This window comes from Ictalurus punctatus, chromosome 29 (genome assembly GCF_001660625.3).
Source record: "Ictalurus punctatus breed USDA103 chromosome 29, Coco_2.0, whole genome shotgun sequence".
NCBI classification, from domain to species: Eukaryota; Metazoa; Chordata; class Actinopteri; order Siluriformes; family Ictaluridae; genus Ictalurus; species Ictalurus punctatus.
In genome coordinates this window covers 4,542,171-4,562,816 of record NC_030444.2, presented here as the reverse complement: position 1 = coordinate 4,562,816, position 20,646 = coordinate 4,542,171, and the positions used below count along the sequence as shown (strand labels likewise).

Genomic DNA, 20,646 nt, shown 5'->3' with positions numbered 1-20,646 from the left:
GATTTAATAGGGCTCACCAATCTCTCCTAAGTCCCAGCTTTGAGGAGTATCCAGGTCTATGGCTATCTATCTATCTATCTATCTATCTATGGCTGTCCAACGTCTCTAATCTGACTGGCAGATCTCTCAAGCTGCTTGAGAATTAACCTTTAATGCTTGTTTGCTTCCCTGACTAATGTCCTGCTTACCCTCCACAAGAAGCTGGAGAAAATATCTGCCTGTTTTGATTTGTTTCCAGCATCCCTTTCTCCAAACTCCCAATGGGATTTAATAGGGCTCACAAATCTCTCCTAAGTCCCAGCTTTGAGGAGTATCCAGGCTATGGCTGTCCAACGTCTCTAATCTGACTTGCAGATCTCTCAAGCTGCTTGAGAATTAAACTTTAATGCTTGTTTGCTTCCCTGACTAATGTCCTGCTTACCTGGTTCTCCTTGCCCTGAATTTGGTGGATGGTCTCGTCTAGGCAATCTTAAAGTTGTCCACCATGATGTGCTGTCTGTCTATAACTGATTTCCCACAACACGCCAGAGAAAGTACCTGCCTGTTGAGAGAGTTTTTCCACGTTTGGTGAGTTTTCAGCATCCCTTTCTCCAAACTCCCAATGGGATTTAATAGGGCTCACCAATCTCTCCTAAGTCCCAGCTTTGAGGAGTATACAGGTCTATGGCTATCTATCTATCTATCTATCTATCTATCTATCTATGGCTTTCCAACGTCTCTAATCTGACTGGCAGATCTCTCAAGCTGCTTGAGAATTAAACTTTAATGCTTGTTTGCTTCCCTGACTAATGTCCTGCTTACCTGGTTCTCCATGCCCTGAATTTGGTGGATGGTCTCGTCTAGGCAAAGTTAAAGGCACACAGGTAAAGAGTCACACAGGTACATCACAAGAAAAACTGAGAAATCCTGTTTGTACTGACTACATATGTGTATTTTTATGACAACTTGTTGCACCATTACTAACTAGCCCATATGTACAATTTTTTGCTGATTGCATTACATTCACATGTTGATTAAGGTTATTCCGAGGTTACTTTTATGGGATTTTGAAGAATTGGAGTGTTTCTGCAATGCTCTGTTCCTGTAGGGAGTTCTAAAAGATTTTATTTTTAATCTGTTAAAATCCAAGTCTAACTGTACGTGTCATGGTCCCAGCCAGGGACAGTTTCTTCAAGTGGTTCCAGGCCGGTTAGCTCAGTTGGTTAGAGCGTGGTGCTAATAACGCCAAGGTCATGGGTTCAATCCCCATACTGGCCAACTAAAGTAGTCCACCATGATGTGCTGTCTGTCTTTAGCTGATTTCTCACATGAAGCTGGAAAAGATAACTGCTTCTTGTGAACATGTTTCCAGCATCCCAAACTCCCAATGGGATTTAATAGGGCTCACAAATCTCTCCTAAGTCCCAGCTTTGAGGAGTATCCAGGCTATGGCTGTCCAACGTCTCTAATCTGACTTGCAGATCTCTCAAGCTGCTTGAGAATTAAACTTTAATGCTTGTTTGCTTCCCTGACTAATGTCCTCATTGCCTGGCTCTCCTTGCCCTGAATTTGGTGGATGGTCTCGTCTAGGCAATGTTAAAGTTGTCCACCATGATGTGCTGTCTGTCTATAACTGATTTCCCACAACACGCCAGAGAAAGTACCTGCCTGTTTTGATATGTTTCCAGCATCCCTTTCTCCAAACTCCCAATGGGATTTAATAGGGCTCACAAATCTCTCCTAAGTCCCAGCTTTGAGGAGTATCCAGGCTATGGCTGTCCAACGTCTCTAATCTGACTTGCAGATCTCTCAAGCTGCTTGAGAATTAAACTTTAATGCTTGTTTGCTTCCCTGACTAATGTCCTCATTGCCTGGCTCTCCTTGCCCTGAATTTGGTGGATGGTCTCGTCTAGGCAATGTTAAAGTTGTCCACCATGATGTGCTGTCTGTCTATAACTGATTTCCCACAACACGCCAGAGAAAGTACCTGCCTGTTGAGAGAGTTTTTCCACGTTTGGTGAGTTTTCAGCATCCCTTTCTCCAAACTCCCAATGGGATTTAATAGGGCTCACAAATCTCTCCTAAGTCCCAGCTTTGAGGAGTATCCAGGCTATGGCTGTCCAACGTCTCTAATCTGACTTGCAGATCTCTCAAGCTGCTTGAGAATTAAACTTTAATGCTTGTTTGCTTCCCTGACTAATGTCCTGCTTACCTGGTTCTCCTTGCCCTGAATTTGGTGGATGGTCTCGTCTAGGCAATCTTAAAGTTGTCCACCATGATGTGCTGTCTGTCTATAACTGATTTCCCACAACACGCCAGAGAAAGTACCTGCCTGTTGAGAGAGTTTTTCCACGTTTGGTGAGTTTTCAGCATCCCTTTCTCCAAACTCCCAATGGGATTTAATAGGGCTCACCAATCTCTCCTACGTCCCAGCTTTGAGGAGTATCCAGGTCTATGGCTATCTATCTATCTATCTATCTATCTATGGCTGTCCAACGTCTCTAATCTGACTGGCAGATCTCTCAAGCTGCTTGAGAATTAACCTTTAATGCTTGTTTGCTTCCCTGACTAATGTCCTGCTTACCCTCCACAAGAAGCTGGAGAAAATATCTGCCTGTTTTGATTTGTTTCCAGCATCCCTTTCTCCAAACTCCCATTGGGATTTAATAGGGCTCACCAATCTCTCCTAAGTCCCAGCTTTGAGGAGTATCCAGGCTATGGCTGTCCAACGTCTCTAATCTGACTTGCAGATCTCTCAAGCTGCTTGAGAATTAAACTTTAATGCTTGTTTGCTTCCCTGACTAATGTCCTGCTTACCTGGTTCTCCTTGCCCTGAATTTGGTGGATGGTCTCGTCTAGGCAATCTTAAAGTTGTCCACCATGATGTGCTGTCTGTCTATAACTGATTTCCCACAACACGCCAGAGAAAGTACCTGCCTGTTGAGAGAGTTTTTCCACGTTTGGTGAGTTTTCAGCATCCCTTTCTCCAAACGGGATTTAATAGGGCTCACCAATCTCTCCTAAGTCCCAGCTTTGAGGAGTATACAGGTCTATGGCTATCTATCTATCTATCTATCTATCTATCTATGGCTTTCCAACGTCTCTAATCTGACTGGCAGATCTCTCAAGCTGCTTGAGAATTAAACTTTAATGCTTGTTTGCTTCCCTGACTAATGTCCTGCTTACCTGGTTCTCCATGCCCTGAATTTGGTGGATGGTCTCGTCTAGGCAAAGTTAAAGGCACACAGGTAAAGAGTCACACAGGTACATCACAAGAAAAACTGAGAAATCCTGTTTGTACTGACTACATATGTGTATTTTTATGACAACTTGTTGCACCATTACTAACTAGCCCATATGTACAATTTTTTGCTGATTGCATTACATTCACATGTTGATTAAGGTTATTCCGAGGTTACTTTTATGGGATTTTGAAGAATTGGAGTGTTTCTGCAATGCTCTGTTCCTGTAGGGAGTTCTAAAAGATTTTATTTTTAATCTGTTAAAATCCAAGTCTAACTGTACGTGTCATGGTCCCAGCCAGGGACAGCTTCTTCAAGTGGTTCCAGGCTGGTTAGCTCAGTTGGTTAGAGCGTGGTGCTAATAACGCCAAGGTCATGGGTTCAATCCCCATACTGGCCAACTAAAGTAGTCCACCATGATGTGCTGTCTGTCTTTAGCTGATTTCTCACATGAAGCTGGAAAAGATAACTGCTTCTTGTGAACATGTTTCCAGCATCCCAAACTCCCAATGGGATTTAATAGGGCTCACAAATCTCTCCTAAGTCCCAGCTTTGAGGAGTATCCAGGCTATGGCTGTCCAACGTCTCTAATCTGACTTGCAGATCTCTCAAGCTGCTTGAGAATTAAACTTTAATGCTTGTTTGCTTCCCTGACTAATGTCCTCATTGCCTGGCTCTCCTTGCCCTGAATTTGGTGGATGGTCTCGTCTAGGCAATGTTAAAGTTGTCCACCATGATGTGCTGTCTGTCTATAACTGATTTCCCACAACACGCCAGAGAAAGTACCTGCCTGTTGAGAGAGTTTTTCCACGTTTGGTGAGTTTTCAGCATCCCTTTCTCCAAACTCCCAATGGGATTTAATAGGGCTCACCAATCTCTCCTAAGTCCCAGCTTTGAGGAGTATCCAGGTCTATGGCTATCTATCTATCTATCTATCTATCTATGGCTGTCCAACGTCTCTAATCTGACTGGCAGATCTCTCAAGCTGCTTGAGAATTAAACTTTAATGCTTGTTTGCTTCCCTGACTAATGTCCTGCTTACCCTCCACAAGAAGCTGGAGAAAATATCTGCCTGTTTTGATTTGTTTCCAGCATCCCTTTCTCCAAACTCCCAATGGGATTTAATAGGGCTCACAAATCTCTCCTAAGTCCCAGCTTTGAGGAGTATCCAGGCTATGGCTGTCCAACGTCTCTAATCTGACTTGCAGATCTCTCAAGCTGCTTGAGAATTAAACTTTAATGCTTGTTTGCTTCCCTGACTAATGTCCTGCTTACCTGGTTCTCCTTGCCCTGAATTTGGTGGATGGTCTCGTCTAGGCAGTCTTAAAGTTGTCCACCATGATGTGCTGTCTGTCTATAACTGATTTCCCACAACACGCCAGAGAAAGTACCTGCCTGTTGAGAGAGTTTTTCCACGTTTGGTGAGTTTTCAGCATCCCTTTCTCCAAACTCCCAATGGGATTTAATAGGGCTCACCAATCTCTCCTATGTCCCAGCTTTGAGGAGTATACAGGTCTATGGCTATCTATCTATCTATCTATCTATCTATCTATGGCTTTCCAACGTCTCTAATCTGACTGGCAGATCTCTCAAGCTGCTTGAGAATTAAACTTTAATGCTTGTTTGCTTCCCTGACTAATGTCCTGCTTACCTGGTTCTCCATGCCCTGAATTTGGTGGATGGTCTCGTCTAGGCAAAGTTAAAGGCACACAGGTAAAGAGTCACACAGGTACATCACAAGAAAAACTGAGAAATCCTGTTTGTACTGACTACATATGTGTATTTTTATGACAACTTGTTGCACCATTACTAACTAGCCCATATGTACAATTTTTTGCTGATTGCATTACATTCACATGTTGATTAAGGTTATTCCGAGGTTACTTTTATGGGATTTTGAAGAATTGGAGTGTTTCTGCAATGCTCTGTTCCTGTAGGGAGTTCTAAAAGATTTTATTTTTAATCTGTTAAAATCCAAGTCTAACTGTACGTGTCATGGTCCCAGCCAGGGACAGTTTCTTCAAGTGGTTCCAGGCCGGTTAGCTCAGTTGGTTAGAGCGTGGTGCTAATAACGCCAAGGTCATGGGTTCAATCCCCATACTGGCCAACTAAAGTAGTCCACCATGATGTGCTGTCTGTCTTTAGCTGATTTCTCACATGAAGCTGGAAAAGATAACTGCTTCTTGTGAACATGTTTCCAGCATCCCAAACTCCCAATGGGATTTAATAGGGCTCACAAATCTCTCCTAAGTCCCAGCTTTGAGGAGTATCCAGGCTATGGCTTTCCAACATCTCTAATATGACTTGCAGATCTCTCAAGCTGCTTGAGAATTAAACTTTAATGCTTGTTTGCTTCCCTGACTAATGTCCTCATTGCCTGGCTCTCCTTGCCCTGAATTTGGTGGATGGTCTCGTCTAGGCAATGTTAAAGTTGTCCACCATGATGTGCTGTCTGTCTATAACTGATTTCCCACAACACGCCAGAGAAAGTACCTGCCTGTTTTGATTTGTTTCCAGCATCCCTTTCTCCAAACTCCCAATGGGATTTAATAGGGCTCACAAATCTCTCCTAAGTCCCAGCTTTGAGGAGTATCCAGGCTATGGCTGTCCAACGTCTCTAATCTGACTTGCAGATCTCTCAAGCTGCTTGAGAATTAAACTTTAATGCTTGTTTGCTTCCCTGACTAATGTCCTGCTTACCTGGTTCTCCTTGCCCTGAATTTGGTGGATGGTCTCGTCTAGGCAATGTTAAAGTTGTCCACCATGATGTGCTGTCTGTCTATAACTGATTTCCCACAACACGCCAGAGAAAGTACCTGCCTGTTGAGAGAGTTTTTCCACGTTTGGTGAGTTTTCAGCATCCCTTTCTCCAAACTCCCAATGGGATTTAATAGGGCTCACCAATCTCTCCTAAGTCCCAGCTTTGAGGAGTATACAGGTCTATGGCTATCTATCTATCTATCTATCTATCTATGGCTTTCCAACGTCTCTAATCTGACTGGCAGATCTCTCAAGCTGCTTGAGAATTAAACTTTAATGCTTGTTTGCTTCCCTGACTAATGTCCTGCTTACCTGGTTCTCCATGCCCTGAATTTGGTGGATGGTCTCGTCTAGGCAAAGTTAAAGGCACACAGGTAAAGAGTCACACAGGTACATCACAAGAAAAACTGAGAAATCCTGTTTGTACTGACTACATATGTGTATTTTTATGACAACTTGTTGCACCATTACTAACTAGCCCATATGTACAATTTTTTGCTGATTGCATTACATTCACATGTTGATTAAGGTTATTCCGAGGTTACTTTTATGGGATTTTGAAGAATTGGAGTGTTTCTGCAATGCTCTGTTCCTGTAGGGAGTTCTAAAAGATTTTATTTTTAATCTGTTAAAATCCAAGTCTAACTGTACGTGTCATGGTCCCAGCCAGGGACAGTTTCTTCAAGTGGTTCCAGGCCGGTTAGCTCAGTTGGTTAGAGCGTGGTGCTAATAACGCCAAGGTCATGGGTTCAATCCCCATACTGGCCAACTAAAGTAGTCCACCATGATGTGCTGTCTGTCTTTAGCTGATTTCTCACATGAAGCTGGAAAAGATAACTGCTTCTTGTGAACATGTTTCCAGCATCCCAAACTCCCAATGGGATTTAATAGGGCTCACAAATCTCTCCTAAGTCCCAGCTTTGAGGAGTATCCAGGCTATGGCTTTCCAACGTCTCTAATATGACTTGCAGATCTCTCAAGCTGCTTGAGAATTAAACTTTAATGCTTGTTTGCTTCCCTGACTAATGTCCTCATTGCCTGGCTCTCCTTGCCCTGAATTTGGTGGATGGTCTCGTCTAGGCAATGTTAAAGTTGTCCACCATGATGTGCTGTCTGTCTATAACTGATTTCCCACAACACGCCAGAGAAAGTACCTGCCTGTTGAGAGAGTTTTTCCACGTTTGGTGAGTTTTCAGCATCCCTTTCTCCAAACTCCCAATGGGATTTAATAGGGCTCACCAATCTCTCCTAAGTCCCAGCTTTGAGGAGTATACAGGTCTATGGCTATCTATCTATCTATCTATCTATCTATGGCTGTCCAACGTCTCTAATCTGACTGGCAGATCTCTCAAGCTGCTTGAGAATTAAACTTTAATGCTTGTTTGCTTCCCTGACTAATGTCCTGCTTACCCTCCACAAGAAGCTGGAGAAAATATCTGCCTGTTTTGATTTGTTTCCAGCATCCCTTTCTCCAAACTCCCAATGGGATTTAATAGGGCTCACAAATCTCTCCTAAGTCCCAGCTTTGAGGAGTATCCAGGCTATGGCTGTCCAACGTCTCTAATCTGACTTGCAGATCTCTCAAGCTGCTTGAGAATTAAACTTTAATGCTTGTTTGCTTCCCTGACTAATGTCCTGCTTACCTGGTTCTCCTTGCCCTGAATTTGGTGGATGGTCTCGTCTAGGCAATCTTAAAGTTGTCCACCATGATGTGCTGTCTGTCTATAACTGATTTCCCACAACATGCCAGAGAAAGTACCTGCCTGTTTTGATATGTTTCCAGCATCCCTTTCTCCAAACTCCCAATGGGATTTAATAGAGCTCACAAATCTCTCCTAAGTCCCAGCTTTGAGGAGTATCCAGGCTATGGCTTTCCAACGTCTCTAATATGACTTGCAGATCTCTCAAGCTGCTTGAGAATTAAACTTTAATGCTTGTTTGCTTCCCTGACTAATGTCCTCATTGCCTGGCTCTCCTTGCCCTGAATTTGGTGGATGGTCTCGTCTAGGCAATGTTAAAGTTGTCCACCATGATGTGCTGTCTGTCTATAACTGATTTCCCACAACACGCCAGAGAAAGTACCTGCCTGTTTTGATATGTTTCCAGCATCCCTTTCTCCAAACTCCCAATGGGATTTAATAGGGCTCACAAATCTCTCCTAAGTCCCAGCTTTGAGGAGTATCCAGGCTATGGCTGTCCAACGTCTCTAATCTGACTTGCAGATCTCTCAAGCTGCTTGAGAATTAAACTTTAATGCTTGTTTGCTTCCCTGACTAATGTCCTCATTGCCTGGCTCTCCTTGCCCTGAATTTGGTGGATGGTCTCGTCTAGGCAATGTTAAAGTTGTCCACCATGATGTGCTGTCTGTCTATAACTGATTTCCCACAACACGCCAGAGAAAGTACCTGCCTGTTGAGAGAGTTTTTCCACGTTTGGTGAGTTTTCAGCATCCCTTTCTCCAAACTCCCAATGGGATTTAATAGGGCTCACCAATCTCTCCTAAGTCCCAGCTTTGAGGAGTATCCAGGTCTATGGCTATCTATCTATCTATCTATCTATGGCTGTCCAACGTCTCTAATCTGACTGGCAGATCTCTCAAGCTGCTTGAGAATTAAACTTTAATGCTTGTTTGCTTCCCTGACTAATGTCCTGCTTACCCTCCACAAGAAGCTGGAGAAAATATCTGCCTGTTTTGATTTGTTTCCAGCATCCCTTTCTCCAAACTCCCAATGGGATTTAATAGGGCTCACAAATCTCTCCTAAGTCCCAGCTTTGAGGAGTATCCAGGCTATGGCTGTCCAACGTCTCTAATCTGACTTGCAGATCTCTCAAGCTGCTTGAGAATTAAACTTTAATGCTTGTTTGCTTCCCTGACTAATGTCCTGCTTACCTGGTTCTCCTTGCCCTGAATTTGGTGGATGGTCTCGTCTAGGCAATCTTAAAGTTGTCCACCATGATGTGCTGTCTGTCTATAACTGATTTCCCACAACACGCCAGAGAAAGTACCTGCCTGTTGAGAGAGTTTTTCCACGTTTGGTGAGTTTTCAGCATCCCTTTCTCCAAACTCCCAATGGGATTTAATAGGGCTCACCAATCTCTCCTAAGTCCCAGCTTTGAGGAGTATACAGGTCTATGGCTATCTATCTATCTATCTATCTATCTATCTATGGCTTTCCAACGTCTCTAATCTGACTGGCAGATCTCTCAAGCTGCTTGAGAATTAAACTTTAATGCTTGTTTGCTTCCCTGACTAATGTCCTGCTTACCTGGTTCTCCATGCCCTGAATTTGGTGGATGGTCTCGTCTAGGCAAAGTTAAAGGCACACAGGTAAAGAGTCACACAGGTACATCACAAGAAAAACTGAGAAATCCTGTTTGTACTGACTACATATGTGTATTTTTATGACAACTTGTTGCACCATTACTAACTAGCCCATATGTACAATTTTTTGCTGATTGCATTACATTCACATGTTGATTAAGGTTATTCCGAGGTTACTTTTATGGGATTTTGAAGAATTGGAGTGTTTCTGCAATGCTCTGTTCCTGTAGGGAGTTCTAAAAGATTTTATTTTTAATCTGTTAAAATCCAAGTCTAACTGTACGTGTCATGGTCCCAGCCAGGGACAGTTTCTTCAAGTGGTTCCAGGCCGGTTAGCTCAGTTGGTTAGAGCGTGGTGCTAATAACGCCAAGGTCATGGGTTCAATCCCCATACTGGCCAACTAAAGTAGTCCACCATGATGTGCTGTCTGTCTTTAGCTGATTTCTCACATGAAGCTGGAAAAGATAACTGCTTCTTGTGAACATGTTTCCAGCATCCCAAACTCCCAATGGGATTTAATAGGGCTCACAAATCTCTCCTAAGTCCCAGCTTTGAGGAGTATCCAGGCTATGGCTTTCCAACGTCTCTAATATGACTTGCAGATCTCTCAAGCTGCTTGAGAATTAAACTTTAATGCTTGTTTGCTTCCCTGACTAATGTCCTCATTGCCTGGCTCTCCTTGCCCTGAATTTGGTGGATGGTCTCGTCTAGGCAATGTTAAAGTTGTCCACCATGATGTGCTGTCTGTCTATAACTGATTTCCCACAACACGCCAGAGAAAGTACCTGCCTGTTTTGATATGTTTCCAGCATCCCTTTCTCCAAACTCCCAATGGGATTTAATAGGGCTCACAAATCTCTCCTAAGTCCCAGCTTTGAGGAGTATCCAGGCTATGGCTGTCCAACGTCTCTAATCTGACTTGCAGATCTCTCAAGCTGCTTGAGAATTAAACTTTAATGCTTGTTTGCTTCCCTGACTAATGTCCTCATTGCCTGGCTCTCCTTGCCCTGAATTTGGTGGATGGTCTCGTCTAGGCAATGTTAAAGTTGTCCACCATGATGTGCTGTCTGTCTATAACTGATTTCCCACAACACGCCAGAGAAAGTACCTGCCTGTTGAGAGAGTTTTTCCACGTTTGGTGAGTTTTCAGCATCCCTTTCTCCAAACTCCCAATGGGATTTAATAGGGCTCACCAATCTCTCCTAAGTCCCAGCTTTGAGGAGTATCCAGGTCTATGGCTATCTATCTATCTATCTATCTATCTATGGCTGTCCAACGTCTCTAATCTGACTGGCAGATCTCTCAAGCTGCTTGAGAATTAACCTTTAATGCTTGTTTGCTTCCCTGACTAATGTCCTGCTTACCCTCCACAAGAAGCTGGAGAAAATATCTGCCTGTTTTGATTTGTTTCCAGCATCCCTTTCTCCAAACTCCCAATGGGATTTAATAGGGCTCACAAATCTCTCCTAAGTCCCAGCTTTGAGGAGTATCCAGGCTATGGCTGTCCAACGTCTCTAATCTGACTTGCAGATCTCTCAAGCTGCTTGAGAATTAAACTTTAATGCTTGTTTGCTTCCCTGACTAATGTCCTGCTTACCTGGTTCTCCTTGCCCTGAATTTGGTGGATGGTCTCGTCTAGGCAATCTTAAAGTTGTCCACCATGATGTGCTGTCTGTCTATAACTGATTTCCCACAACACGCCAGAGAAAGTACCTGCCTGTTGAGAGAGATTTTCCACGTTTGGTGAGTTTTCAGCATCCCTTTCTCCAAACTCCCAATGGGATTTAATAGGGCTCACCAATCTCTCCTAAGTCCCAGCTTTGAGGAGTATACAGGTCTATGGCTATCTATCTATCTATCTATCTATCTATCTATGGCTTTCCAACGTCTCTAATCTGACTGGCAGATCTCTCAAGCTGCTTGAGAATTAAACTTTAATGCTTGTTTGCTTCCCTGACTAATGTCCTGCTTACCTGGTTCTCCATGCCCTGAATTTGGTGGATGGTCTCGTCTAGGCAAAGTTAAAGGCACACAGGTAAAGAGTCACACAGGTACATCACAAGAAAAACTGAGAAATCCTGTTTGTACTGACTACATATGTGTATTTTTATGACAACTTGTTGCACCATTACTAACTAGCCCATATGTACAATTTTTTGCTGATTGCATTACATTCACATGTTGATTAAGGTTATTCCGAGGTTACTTTTATGGGATTTTGAAGAATTGGAGTGTTTCTGCAATGCTCTGTTCCTGTAGGGAGTTCTAAAAGATTTTATTTTTAATCTGTTAAAATCCAAGTCTAACTGTACGTGTCATGGTCCCAGCCAGGGACAGTTTCTTCAAGTGGTTCCAGGCCGGTTAGCTCAGTTGGTTAGAGCGTGGTGCTAATAACGCCAAGGTCATGGGTTCAATCCCCATACTGGCCAACTAAAGTAGTCCACCATGATGTGCTGTCTGTCTTTAGCTGATTTCTCACATGAAGCTGGAAAAGATAACTGCTTCTTGTGAACATGTTTCCAGCATCCCAAACTCCCAATGGGATTTAATAGGGCTCACAAATCTCTCCTAAGTCCCAGCTTTGAGGAGTATCCAGGCTATGGCTTTCCAACGTCTCTAATCTGACTTGCAGATCTCTCAAGCTGCTTGAGAATTAAACTTTAATGCTTGTTTGCTTCCCTGACTAATGTCCTCATTGCCTGGCTCTCCTTGCCCTGAATTTGGTGGATGGTCTCGTCTAGGCAATGTTAAAGTTGTCCACCATGATGTGCTGTCTGTCTATAACTGATTTCCCACAACACGCCAGAGAAAGTACCTGCCTGTTGAGAGAGTTTTTCCACGTTTGGTGAGTTTTCAGCATCCCTTTCTCCAAACTCCCAATGGGATTTAATAGGGCTCACCAATCTCTCCTAAGTCCCAGCTTTGAGGAGTATCCAGGTCTATGGCTATCTATCTATCTATCTATCTATCTATGGCTGTCCAACGTCTCTAATCTGACTGGCAGATCTCTCAAGCTGCTTGAGAATTAAACTTTAATGCTTGTTTGCTTCCCTGACTAATGTCCTGCTTACCCTCCACAAGAAGCTGGAGAAAATATCTGCCTGTTTTGATTTGTTTCCAGCATCCCTTTCTCCAAACTCCCAATGGGATTTAATAGGGCTCACAAATCTCTCCTAAGTCCCAGCTTTGAGGAGTATCCAGGCTATGGCTGTCCAACGTCTCTAATCTGACTTGCAGATCTCTCAAGCTGCTTGAGAATTAAACTTTAATGCTTGTTTGCTTCCCTGACTAATGTCCTGCTTACCTGGTTCTCCTTGCCCTGAATTTGGTGGATGGTCTCGTCTAGGCAATCTTAAAGTTGTCCACCATGATGTGCTGTCTGTCTATAACTGATTTCCCACAACACGCCAGAGAAAGTACCTGCCTGTTGAGAGAGTTTTTCCACGTTTGGTGAGTTTTCAGCATCCCTTTCTCCAAACTCCCAATGGGATTTAATAGGGCTCACCAATCTCTCCTAAGTCCCAGCTTTGAGGAGTATACAGGTCTATGGCTATCTATCTATCTATCTATCTATCTATCTATGGCTTTCCAACGTCTCTAATCTGACTGGCAGATCTCTCAAGCTGCTTGAGAATTAAACTTTAATGCTTGTTTGCTTCCCTGACTAATGTCCTGCTTACCTGGTTCTCCATGCCCTGAATTTGGTGGATGGTCTCGTCTAGGCAAAGTTAAAGGCACACAGGTAAAGAGTCACACAGGTACATCACAAGAAAAACTGAGAAATCCTGTTTGTACTGACTACATATGTGTATTTTTATGACAACTTGTTGCACCATTACTAACTAGCCCATATGTACAATTTTTTGCTGATTGCATTACATTCACATGTTGATTAAGGTTATTCCGAGGTTACTTTTATGGGATTTTGAAGAATTGGAGTGTTTCTGCAATGCTCTGTTCCTGTAGGGAGTTCTAAAAGATTTTATTTTTAATCTGTTAAAATCCAAGTCTAACTGTACGTGTCATGGTCCCAGCCAGGGACAGTTTCTTCAAGTGGTTCCAGGCCGGTTAGCTCAGTTGGTTAGAGCGTGGTGCTAATAACGCCAAGGTCATGGGTTCAATCCCCATACTGGCCAACTAAAGTAGTCCACCATGATGTGCTGTCTGTCTTTAGCTGATTTCTCACATGAAGCTGGAAAAGATAACTGCTTCTTGTGAACATGTTTCCAGCATCCCAAACTCCCAATGGGATTTAATAGGGCTCACAAATCTCTCCTAAGTCCCAGCTTTGAGGAGTATCCAGGCTATGGCTTTCCAACGTCTCTAATATGACTTGCAGATCTCTCAAGCTGCTTGAGAATTAAACTTTAATGCTTGTTTGCTTCCCTGACTAATGTCCTCATTGCCTGGCTCTCCTTGCCCTGAATTTGGTGGATGGTCTCGTCTAGGCAATGTTAAAGTTGTCCACCATGATGTGCTGTCTGTCTATAACTGATTTCCCACAACACGCCAGAGAAAGTACCTGCCTGTTTTGATATGTTTCCAGCATCCCTTTCTCCAAACTCCCAATGGGATTTAATAGGGCTCACAAATCTCTCCTAAGTCCCAGCTTTGAGGAGTATCCAGGCTATGGCTGTCCAACGTCTCTAATCTGACTTGCAGATCTCTCAAGCTGCTTGAGAATTAAACTTTAATGCTTGTTTGCTTCCCTGACTAATGTCCTCATTGCCTGGCTCTCCTTGCCCTGAATTTGGTGGATGGTCTCGTCTAGGCAATGTTAAAGTTGTCCACCATGATGTGCTGTCTGTCTATAACTGATTTCCCACAACACGCCAGAGAAAGTACCTGCCTGTTGAGAGAGTTTTTCCACGTTTGGTGAGTTTTCAGCATCCCTTTCTCCAAACTCCCAATGGGATTTAATAGGGCTCACCAATCTCTCCTACGTCCCAGCTTTGAGGAGTATCCAGGTCTATGGCTATCTATCTATCTATCTATCTATCTATCTATCTATGGCTGTCCAACGTCTCTAATCTGACTGGCAGATCTCTCAAGCTGCTTGAGAATTAACCTTTAATGCTTGTTTGCTTCCCTGACTAATGTCCTGCTTACCCTCCACAAGAAGCTGGAGAAAATATCTGCCTGTTTTGATTTGTTTCCAGCATCCCTTTCTCCAAACTCCCAATGGGATTTAATAGGGCTCACAAATCTCTCCTAAGTCCCAGCTTTGAGGAGTATCCAGGCTATGGCTGTCCAACGTCTCTAATCTGACTTGCAGATCTCTCAAGCTGCTTGAGAATTAAACTTTAATGCTTGTTTGCTTCCCTGACTAATGTCCTGCTTACCTGGTTCTCCTTGCCCTGAATTTGGTGGATGGTCTCGTCTAGGCAATGTTAAAGTTGTCCACCATGATGTGCTGTCTGTCTATAACTGATTTCCCACAACACGCCAGAGAAAGTACCTGCCTGTTGAGAGAGTTTTTCCACGTTTGGTGAGTTTTCAGCATCCCTTTCTCCAAACTCCCAATGGGATTTAATAGGGCTCACCAATCTCTCCTAAGTCCCAGCTTTGAGGAGTATACAGGTCTATGGCTATCTATCTATCTATCTATCTATCTATGGCTGTCCAACGTCTCTAATCTGACTGGCAGATCTCTCAAGCTGCTTGAGAATTAACCTTTAATGCTTGTTTTCTTCCCTGACTAATGTCCTGCTTACCCTCCACAAGAAGCTGGAGAAAATATCTGCCTGTTTTGATTTGTTTCCAGCATCCCTTTCTCCAAACTCCCAATGGGATTTAATAGGGCTCACAAATCTCTCCTAAGTCCCAGCTTTGAGGAGTATCCAGGCTATGGCTGTCCAACGTCTCTAATCTGACTTGCAGATCTCTCAAGCTGCTTGAGAATTAAACTTTAATGCTTGTTTGCTTCCCTGACTAATGTCCTGCTTACCTGGTTCTCCTTGCCCTGAATTTGGTGGGTAAAATAAAATGATTAAGGTTATTCCGAGGTTACTTTTATGGGATTTTGAAGAATTGGAGTGTTTCTGCAATGCTCTGTTCCTGTAGGGAGTTCTAAAAGATTTTATTTTTACCCACAGTTAGACTTGATAAAATCCAAGTCTAACTGTACGTGTCATGGTCCCAGCCAGGGACAGTTTCTTCAAGTGGTTCCAGGCCGGTTAGCTCAGTTGGTTAGAGCGTGGTGCTAATAACACCAAGGTCATGGGTTCAATCCCCATACTGGCCAACTAAAGTAGTCCACCATGATGTGCTGTCTGTCTTTAGCTGATTTCTCACATGAAGCTGGAAAAGATAACTGCTTCTTGTGAACATGTTTCCAGCATCCCAAACTCCCAATGGGATTTAATAGGGCTCACAAATCTCTCCTAAGTCCCAGCTTTGAGGAGTATCCAGGCTATGGCTTTCCAACGTCTCTAATATGACTTGCAGATCTCTCAAGCTGCTTGAGAATTAAACTTTAATGCTTGTTTGCTTCCCTGACTAATGTCCTCATTGCCTGGCTCTCCTTGCCCTGAATTTGGTGGATGGTCTCGTCTAGGCAATGTTAAAGTTGTCCACCATGATGTGCTGTCTGTCTATAACTGATTTCCCACAACACGCCAGAGAAAGTACCTGCCTGTTTTGATATGTTTCCAGCATCCCTTTCTCCAAACTCCCAATGGGATTTAATAGGGCTCACAAATCTCTCCTAAGTCCCAGCTTTGAGGAGTATCCAGGCTATGGCTGTCCAACGTCTCTAATCTGACTTGCAGATCTCTCAAGCTGCTTGAGAATTAAACTTTAATGCTTGTTTGCTTCCCTGACTAATGTCCTCATTGCCTGGCTCTCCTTGCCCTGAATTTGGTGGATGGTCTCGTCTAGGCAATGTTAAAGTTGTCCACCATGATGTGCTGTCTGTCTATAACTGATTTCCCACAACACGCCAGAGAAAGTACCTGCCTGTTGAGAGAGTTTTTCCACGTTTGGTGAGTTTTCAGCATCCCTTTCTCCAAACTCCCAATGGGATTTAATAGGGCTCACCAATCTCTCCTAAGTCCCAGCTTTGAGGAGTATCCAGGTCTATGGCTATCTATCTATCTATCTATCTATCTATGGCTGTCCAACGTCTCTAATCTGACTGGCAGATCTCTCAAGCTGCTTGAGAATTAACCTTTAATGCTTGTTTTCTTCCCTGACTAATGTCCTGCTTACCCTCCACAAGAAGCTGGAGAAAATATCTGCCTGTTTTGATTTGTTTCCAGCATCCCTTTCTCCAAACTCCCAATGGGATTTAATAGGGCTCACAAATCTCTCCTAAGTCCCAGCTTTGAGGAGTATCCAGGCTATGGCTGTCCAACGTCTCTAATCTGACTTGCAGATCTCTCAAGCTGCTTGAGAATTAAACTTTAATGCTTGTTTGCTTCCCTGACTAATGTCCTGCTTACCTGGTTCTCCTTGCCCTGAATTTGGTGGGTAAAATAAAATGATTAAGGTTATTCCGAGGTTACTTTTATGGGATTTTGAAGAATTGGAGTGTTTCTGCAATGCTCTGTTCCTGTAGGGAGTTCTAAAAGATTTTATTTTTACCCACAGTTAGACTTGATAAAATCCAAGTCTAACTGTACGTGTCATGGTCCCAGCCAGGGACAGTTTCTTCAAGTGGTTCCAGGCCGGTTAGCTCAGTTGGTTAGAGCGTGGTGCTAATAACGCCAAGGTCATGGGTTCAAGCCCCATACTGGCCAACTAAAGTAGTCCACCATGATGTGCTGTCTGTCTTTAGCTGATTTCTCACATGAAGCTGGAAAAGATAACTGCTTCTTGTGAACATGTTTCCAGCATCCCAAACTCCCAATGGGATTTAATAGGGCTCACAAATCTCTCCTAAGTCCCAGCTTTGAGGAGTATCCAGGCTATGGCTTTCCAACATCTCTAATATGACTTGCAGATCTCTCAAGCTGCTTGAGAATTAAACTTTAATGCTTGTTTGCTTCCCTGACTAATGTCCTCATTGCCTGGCTCTCCTTGCCCTGAATTTGGTGGGTGGTCTCGTCTAGGCAATGTTAAAGTTGTCCACCATGATGTGCTGTCTGTCTATAACTGATTTCCCACAACACGCCAGAGAAAGTACCTGCCTGTTTTGATTTGTTTCCAGCATCCCTTTCTCCAAACTCCCAATGGGATTTAATAGGGCTCACAAATCTCTCCTAAGTCCCAGCTTTGAGGAGTATCCAGGCTATGGCTGTCCAACGTCTCTAATCTGACTGGCAGATCTCTCAAGCTGCTTGAGAATTAAACTTTAATGCTTGTTTGCTTCCCTGACTAATGTCCTGCTTACCTGGTTCTCCATGCCCTGAATTTGGTGGATGGTCTCGTCTAGGCAATGTTAAAGTTGTCCACCATGATGTGCTGTCTGTCTATAACTGATTTCCCACAACACGCCAGAGAAAGTACCTGCCTGTTGAGAGAGTTTTTCCACGTTTGGTGAGTTTTCAGCATCCCTTTCTCCAAACTCCCAATGGGATTTAATAGGGCTCACCAATCTCTCCTAAGTCCCAGCTTTGAGGAGTATACAGGTCTATGGCTATCTATCTATCTATCTATCTATCTATCTATCTATGGCTTTCCAACGTCTCTAATCTGACTGGCAGATCTCTCAAGCTGCTTGAGAATTAAACTTTAATGCTTGTTTGCTTCCCTGACTAATGTCCTGCTTACCTGGTTCTCCATGCCCTGAATTTGGTGGATGGTCTCGTCTAGGCAAAGTTAAAGGCACACAGGTAAAGAGTCACACAGGTACATCACAAGAAAAACTGAGAAATCCTGTTTGTACTGACTACATATGTGTATTTTTATGACAACTTGTTGCACCATTACTAACTAGCCCATATGTACAATTTTTTGCTGATTGCATTACATTCACATGTTGATTAAGGTTATTCCGAGGTTACTTTTATGGGATTTTGAAGAATTGGAGTGTTTCTGCAATGCTCTGTTCCTGTAGGGAGTTCTAAAAGATTTTATTTTTAATCTGTTAAAATCCAAGTCTAACTGTACGTGTCATGGTCCCAGCCAGGGACAGTTTCTTCAAGTGGTTCCAGGCCGGTTAGCTCAGTTGGTTAGAGCGTGGTGCTAATAACGCCAAGGTCATGGGTTCAATCCCCATACTGGCCAACTAAAGTAGTCCACCATGATGTGCTGTCTGTCTTTAGCTGATTTCTCACATGAAGCTGGAAAAGATAACTGCTTCTTGTGAACATGTTTCCAGCATCCCAAACTCCCAATGGGATTTAATAGGGCTCACAAATCTCTCCTAAGTCCCAGCTTTGAGGAGTATCCAGGCTATGGCTTTCCAACATCTCTAATATGACTTGCAGATCTCTCAAGCTGCTTGAGAATTAAACTTTAATGCTTGTTTGCTTCCCTGACTAATGTCCTCATTGCCTGGCTCTCCTTGCCCTGAATTTGGTGGGTGGTCTCGTCTAGGCAATGTTAAAGTTGTCCACCATGATGTGCTGTCTGTCTATAACTGATTTCCCACAACACGCCAGAGAAAGTACCTGCCTGTTTTGATTTGTTTCCAGCATCCCTTTCTCCAAACTCCCAATGGGATTTAATAGGGCTCACAAATCTCTCCTAAGTCCCAGCTTTGAGGAGTATCCAGGCTATGGCTGTCCAACGTCTCTAATCTGACTGGCAGATCTCTCAAGCTGCTTGAGAATTAAACTTTAATGCTTGTTTGCTTCCCTGACTAATGTCCTGCTTACCTGGTTCTCCATGCCCTGAATTTGGTGGATGGTCTCGTCTAGGCAAAGTTAAAGGCACACAGGTAAAGAGTCACACAGGTACATCACAAGAAAAACTGAGAAATCCTGTTTGTACTGACTAAATATGTGTATTTTTATGACAACTTGTTGCACCATTACTAACTAGCCCATATGTACAATTTTTTGCTGATTGCATTACATTCACATGTTGATTAAGGTTATTCCGAGGTTACTTTTATGGGATTTTGAAGAATTGGAGTGTTTCTGCAATGCTCTGTTCCTGTAGGGAGTTCTAAAAGATTTTATTTTTAATCTGTTAAACTCCAAGTCTAACTGTACGTGTCATGGTCCCAGCCAGGGACAGTTTCTTCAAGTGGTTCCAGGCCGGTTAGCTCAGTTGGTTAGAGCGTGGTGCTAATAACACCAAGGTCATGGGTTCAATCCCCATACTGGCCAACTAAAGTAGTCCACCATGATGTGCTGTCTGTCTTTAGCTGATTTCTCACATGAAGCTGGAAAAGATAACTGCTTCTTGTGAACATGTTTCCAGCATCCCAAACTCCCAATGGGATTTAATAGGGCTCACAAATCTCTCCTAAGTCCCAGCTTTGAGGAGTATCCAGGCTATGGCTTTCCAACGTCTCTAATATGACTTGCAGATCTCTCAAGCTGCTTGAGAATTAAACTTTAATGCTTGTTTGCTTCCCTGACTAATGTCCTGCTTACCTGGTTCTCCTTGCCCTGAATTTGGTGGATGGTCTCGTCTAGGCAATGTTAAAGTTGTCCACCATGATGTGCTGTCTGTCTATAACTGATTTCCCACAACACGCCAGAGAAAGTACCTGCCTGTTTTGATTTGTTTCCAGCATCCCTTTCTCCAAACTCCCAATGGGATTTAATAGGGCTCACAAATCTCTCCTAAGTCCCAGCTTTGAGGAGTATCCAGGCTATGGCTGTCCAACGTCTCTAATCTGACTTGCAGATCTCTCAAGCTGCTTGAGAATTAAACTTTAATGCTTGTTTGCTTCCCTGACTAATGTCCTGCTTACCTGGTTCTCCTTGCCCTGAATTTGGTGGATGGTCTCGTCTAGGCAATCTTAAAGTTGTCCACCATGATGTGCTGTCTGTCTATAACTGATTTCCCACAACACGCCAGAGAAAGTACCTGCCTGTTGAGAGAGTTTTTCCACGTTTGGTGAGTTTTCAGCATCCCTTTCTCCAAACTCCCAATGGGATTTAATAGGGCTCACCAATCTCTCCTAAGTCCCAGCTTTGAGGAGTATACAGGTCTATGGCTATCTATCTATCTATCTATCTATCTATCTATGGCTTTCCAACGTCTCTAATCTGACTGGCAGATCTCTCAAGCTGCTTGAGAATTAAACTTTAATGCTTGTTTGCTTCCCTGACTAATGTCCTGCTTACCTGGTTCTCCTTGCCCTGAATTTGGTGGATGGTCTCGTCTAGGCAATGTTAAAGTTGTCCACCATGATGTGCTGTCTGTCTATAACTGATTTCCCACAACACGCCAGAGAAAGTACCTGCCTGTTTTGATTTGTTTCCAGCATCCCTTTCTCCAAA

The 20,646-nt window shown here is 43.3% G+C and overlaps 11 non-coding genes across 11 annotated transcripts; all 11 read left to right on the top strand.

Moving 5' to 3' along the window:
* Positions 1–1,183: 1,183 nt before the first annotated feature.
* Positions 1,184–1,257, top strand: trnai-aau (transfer RNA isoleucine (anticodon AAU)). Its single transcript has one exon. It is a non-coding gene; the product is annotated as a tRNA-Ile (tRNA).
* Positions 1,258–3,547: 2,290 nt separating this feature from the next.
* Positions 3,548–3,621, top strand: trnai-aau (transfer RNA isoleucine (anticodon AAU)). The gene has a single exon. It is a non-coding gene; the product is annotated as a tRNA-Ile (tRNA).
* A 1,633-nt stretch (positions 3,622–5,254) lies between these two features.
* On the top strand, positions 5,255–5,328 carry trnai-aau (transfer RNA isoleucine (anticodon AAU)). Its single transcript has one exon. It is a non-coding gene; the product is annotated as a tRNA-Ile (tRNA).
* A 1,347-nt stretch (positions 5,329–6,675) lies between these two features.
* trnai-aau (transfer RNA isoleucine (anticodon AAU)) lies at positions 6,676–6,749 on the top strand. Its single transcript has one exon. It is a non-coding gene; the product is annotated as a tRNA-Ile (tRNA).
* A 2,880-nt stretch (positions 6,750–9,629) lies between these two features.
* Positions 9,630–9,703, top strand: trnai-aau (transfer RNA isoleucine (anticodon AAU)). The gene has a single exon. It is a non-coding gene; the product is annotated as a tRNA-Ile (tRNA).
* A 1,956-nt stretch (positions 9,704–11,659) lies between these two features.
* On the top strand, positions 11,660–11,733 carry trnai-aau (transfer RNA isoleucine (anticodon AAU)). The gene has a single exon. It is a non-coding gene; the product is annotated as a tRNA-Ile (tRNA).
* Positions 11,734–13,366: 1,633 nt separating this feature from the next.
* trnai-aau (transfer RNA isoleucine (anticodon AAU)) lies at positions 13,367–13,440 on the top strand. The gene has a single exon. It is a non-coding gene; the product is annotated as a tRNA-Ile (tRNA).
* Positions 13,441–15,474: 2,034 nt separating this feature from the next.
* trnai-aau (transfer RNA isoleucine (anticodon AAU)) lies at positions 15,475–15,548 on the top strand. Its single transcript has one exon. It is a non-coding gene; the product is annotated as a tRNA-Ile (tRNA).
* Positions 15,549–16,969: 1,421 nt separating this feature from the next.
* trnai-aau (transfer RNA isoleucine (anticodon AAU)) lies at positions 16,970–17,043 on the top strand. The gene has a single exon. It is a non-coding gene; the product is annotated as a tRNA-Ile (tRNA).
* A 1,355-nt stretch (positions 17,044–18,398) lies between these two features.
* On the top strand, positions 18,399–18,472 carry trnai-aau (transfer RNA isoleucine (anticodon AAU)). The gene has a single exon. It is a non-coding gene; the product is annotated as a tRNA-Ile (tRNA).
* A 975-nt stretch (positions 18,473–19,447) lies between these two features.
* Positions 19,448–19,521, top strand: trnai-aau (transfer RNA isoleucine (anticodon AAU)). Its single transcript has one exon. It is a non-coding gene; the product is annotated as a tRNA-Ile (tRNA).
* The last annotated feature ends 1,125 nt before the right edge of the window (positions 19,522–20,646 follow it).